At 34.6% G+C, this 4,810-nt stretch overlaps 1 pseudogene across 1 annotated transcript; it reads right to left on the reverse strand.

Annotated features, from left to right (window-relative positions):
• Positions 1-273: 273 nt before the first annotated feature.
• Positions 274-2,607, reverse strand: LOC147518554 (uncharacterized; annotated as a pseudogene). Its single transcript, XR_015214484.1, has 4 exons — positions 2,452-2,607; positions 1,564-1,665; positions 486-664; positions 274-407 (listed from the first exon to the last, which is right to left on the reverse strand). The product of XR_015214484.1 is annotated as an uncharacterized LOC147518554 (transcript).
• Positions 2,608-4,810: the final 2,203 nt, after the last annotated feature.

Below are 4,810 nucleotides of genomic sequence, written 5' to 3' on the forward strand. Positions count from 1 at the left end.
ACACCTTTACAATGGTCATAGCTAATTAATGAAGTAAGAGTTAATGAAGTAAGAGTGACGCATTGACTCAATAACTGTTACTTTAGAATTCCCTTTAACAAAGTTTGCATTATATACTCTTACTGCCTCGATCTCTCCTGGCAAGCCACCATACTTAGAAATTTAGTTAATAAATAAAGTCTGGGCACTTAAGCTACCCAAAAAGCATTTTTTTTACTTAATTCAGATTAACTAAGACTGTGTTTCATTGTTTGACGGAACTAGGAACTCCACAATAGATATCTGGCAAGTTATGATGAGGAAAGTAATTCAGTGGAGGAACTAAACTGGAAAGCATCTTGGAGCTCTTTGATCCCAGGATCCAGCTTCAAACCCATCAAGAATGTATCTGCTGCAGTATTGAACTTCTGCAGGAAATAAAGAATTCAATGTTCATAACAAGCAGCAGTTTAGGACAAGTTAAATGCAAAATAAATTCTATCCACCTTGAGTAGACTCAATGCAGTTCCTGCTCTGTAGTATGCCTCTGGCCAGTCAGGCCTCAGTATTATGCAAGCTTTAGCATCAGACAACGCACTGTAACCATTTCCTGCACATGCGTAGCAAATTAGCAATTGCTCCTGTTTGAGAACACAGTTGCATCGGAGGGGTCCAATTCTATGGCCTACCTTCCATTACATAGACAAATGTCACATCCGGATGAACAAAATAAGCATAATGAACACAAATGGAACTTGGAACTATTCAAAAGGAAAAATGATTGTCCTTTTCATCCATAAAAGAAAAGCAATAACATAAAAGGTTTTGACTAAATCCGTTTAATAAAAATTATACATTAAAAACGTCACTTTTTTTATTAGAGAACTGAGCAGGATATGATATTCTAAACAAAATGCATGAGATAATGACTATATCGTTATTTAACAGTTCCATTTTACCAAAAGGCAGAGTGGTGTGTGTGGCATGTATCATTGTTATATTCTTTTTAACAACATTGATCCCGTCTATTGCAACCCATGCTAAAACAATCTGTTTGCCTATAATACAGTGAAACCTGTTGGCATCCAAACAACCACAAATCCCAGTATGAAATTCCAGATTTGTTGCCAATTCCTCTTTCAGGTTACTTTGATTTCAGTTCGCTCCAAAGAAAGGATATGTAGTTCTATCCAGTGAAATGCGGGTGACCTGCCAAGATTTTATCTGTAACTGGGATGCTCTTGTAATGTAATGTGGGTGTAATTGGGTAAAGGGATACTTGTTGAACAACTAGTAGCATCTTAATATGAGACTTGTTGTAATTACTGCAAATCTTGGGATACAATAGACCCAAAAGAGAAAGAAATTAAAATAATAAATAAATAAATAAAACATAATAAAAAATTCTATGCATGCGAATCTCTATCCCCATGCATGAAAATTTCGGTTCCCCAACGGATATCTTTTAAGGTGTTTAGATCTCATATTGTCTCAAATTGAACATTAACTTATTTCAGTTCAAAAACAAGTGCTGCATGTAGTACTTTGCTTGATAATTCTCGTAACTTACAAGTTGAGAATCACCTCTGAGAAATAAAAATGTGCCTCCATATAATTTTTTCTCTGTAGTGCGTCTTCTCCTTCTGATTTTGCCTTCACATGCTTCTCCTTAATCGTAAGATTTTTCTGTCACACATTTAAGTTTTCAACTTACAAATTTCACAAAATAGTTGACAAAATATAAAATTAGCCACACAATACATGGTACTTTCAGGCTTTCAGCCATATAAGGAATAATAAAAACCAAAAGTAACACCGTTAAGGAACCAATAAACAAATTACAGGTCTATATAACAAATGGTTTGGTTGAGGCAACAAATTTCTTGTAACCCGACTATTTTCTTTTCGATCAATTGGTTTATCCAATAAAGAAATATTTGAATTTCTCAAAATGGATGCACGTCCTATCTTACCTTGAATACTGTCCAAGCAAAGATGCCCAAAGGCCGAATGTAGTATAACTATTACAAGAAATCGGGAGGGAGTTAAGATGCTGGGATTTAGAATTGATTGCTTAGGTTTTTTCATCTAGGGGCTGTAAAGTGTTAATTGTGGGTAAGAAAGAAGAAAGAGGTGAATGAAAGGAAACAAGAAAAAATCAGAGGAAATGTTTATCCAGGAAGCAATAACAAATTATTTCAATACAACAAGTGTGACCGTATACAACATCAAATAAGAAAAGCGAAGTCTGTACTGCTGAATCTACTAAGTCTTGGCTCTAAAATTTTGCATGAATCTTCTGAAAACAGTAAGCTCATCTGGGTACAATCAAGAGACATGCAAACGATGTTGTACAACATGAATTGTCATCATACTTAATACAAACAAATCCCGACTCTAATTAACCATAAATTGTGACAACAATATACTAAACATAGGCAGACTACGTCCTAACCTATTACGACTTTATACCTGTTGTATAGCTTCTTCAGAACGCACATGCTTCATTATTCCATTGATGCTCCAGTCTGGACAAGTTGGAATAGGAGAGGTAACAGGCAAAAGAATTCCAACTTCTCGGCGATTTCTACTCAGTGCAGCAACTTCTATTGGCTTCAACCCAGTTTGTTAATACAATAGTTAACAGTCTATAACTCAACAGAAAGGATAGTTCTTGCTCTTTCTTAGTAGCTATGCCCATACTCTAAGTAATGCAAAAGAAATAATGACCGACAAGGCTTTCGAGTAACAGATTAATACGAAGAGGATCAGAATTAACAGATAAGGTTAAGCAGAACACTAAAGGTCATATTTCAGAACTCCGATCTCCACTGAAGGTTTGAGTATGACAAATAAGATTTGCACTAGAATGTGCCATAAGCTACATCAATTCATCAATAAAACAAAATGGTAATGATGACACTAGACGGCTAGACCCAGACTTTATGAAATAATGACAGTTTAATCATAATAGATATTTAAACCTGATTAATATAGAAGTATTGCACAAAATAAGAAAACAAGAGGAAGCCTCACGTCATCTGTAATATTAGGATCAGCCCCAGCTTTCAGTAAGCATTTGAACAATTCCATGTTCCCTTTTTTGGCTGCATGACATAAAGGTGTTGCCCCACATGAAATAACATTTGGATCTGCACCTGCCTATATAATTAGTAGTACCATTTAAAAACATCAAACAAAAGCTACTAGTGAAACCATGTACAACATATAATAACAATTCGTGTATGTAACTTGGTGATTTTAGTAATTAGTATATGATTACAACAATGCAAAAACATATAATCTTTGAGCTAAAACATCATGAGATATTGACCTACAAATGCGAAATGGTCAGTGGTCAGACATACAAGCACTTGGAACTCAAGTCCACAATACAACAGAGCAACGTAACATCTCAACCTTCATTTCGATCATTCTAATAACTCAATATAAGCAAGCAACACTACTATAATGTTCATAATTTTACACTAAATGTTTGGAGGTATAGATAATAAATAAGTAATCTCAGGTGTAGAACGACAAACGCTAGACCCTGGTCAAGGGTCTGCTCAACAAAAAAAGAAGTGCTCTTTTTCTTTTTCTTCTTTTTTTTTCCCTTACCTTTTTCTAGGTAAAGTAAATTGAGACAACAGATTTTAATCAAGTCAACGGTCAAGATTTAGACAATGATTAGTTATAATTAGTTTACAATTCTGTTTTACTTTAGTTAATCAGTTACAGTGACGTGTATTGTAACCGCCACATTATAAATACTCTAGCAATGTAACAGTTCATTCAATCAATCAATAACAGATTCAGTTTTTCATTCTGTAAAATTATCTTGGTATCCGAGCCAAACACCTTCAATAGGTGACGATCAAATTTTGAGGTGAGTCCTCATTATCAAAATCAATCTCTAAGGTTCAAATGGCACGAACAAATCAAGTCAATGTTCCTTCTTCATCGATCATCGATCGAAATCAACAAAACACCACAACTCAAATTGCTGATGCTTCTATTCCAGCTGAAACTACAATCAATGCTATTACTGATGCTCAAATTCCAGTCTCAAGCACAATCGCTGATGCTCAATTCTCAGCTTTAGCTTCAAATCCAAATCTGAGTTCAAACTCTCAAATTCATCCATCTTCCTTTCAAGAATTTGGTGGTTTTAACAATCAAAATCAACAAATTAATGGTTTCTTTAATCAGAATTATGGTTATAATACTCAGAATCCAAATATTCTTGGTTCTAATGGTGTTCTTGGTTCTAATGGCGTTCTTGGTTCTAATGGCGTTGGTTCACATGGTGTTCTTGGTTCTAGTGCTGTTCTTGGAGCAAATGGTCAAGCTAATTCTTTTAGTAATCAAGCTGCAAGTCCAGTTAACATGATGAATATGAATATTCCTATGGTTGCACCACCACAATAATCAGCCTCATACTCTTTTCAGAATACACTACTAAAAAAATGACTTGTGATGACGGCTTTTAGCCGTCATGAAACAGGTTTAATGACATTTTTTCATTTAAAAACCAACCGTCATTATAGAGCCCGTCATAAAAGTTAACAAAAAACGTCATAAAGTTGATGACGGTTCTGGAGAAGCTGACATCAAAGCTAGAACTTAATATGACAAAAATTCATTTATAAACGTCATAACTGGATCATTTTGCATGACATGTTTTACTTAACCGTCATAGTTTATTAGAAAAAGTGTCAAAAACTAAACCTTCATTTATGACTGTTTTTATTTAAGCGTCACCTTGAGAAACAAAAGCGTTAAGAAATTAACACTAAAAACTGTCAAGAATTGGTATGCCACACGACAG

The sequence above is a fragment of the Coptis chinensis genome, chromosome 2 (genome assembly GCF_015680905.1).
Source record: "Coptis chinensis isolate HL-2020 chromosome 2, ASM1568090v1, whole genome shotgun sequence".
NCBI lineage: Eukaryota > Viridiplantae > Streptophyta > Magnoliopsida > Ranunculales > Ranunculaceae > Coptis > Coptis chinensis.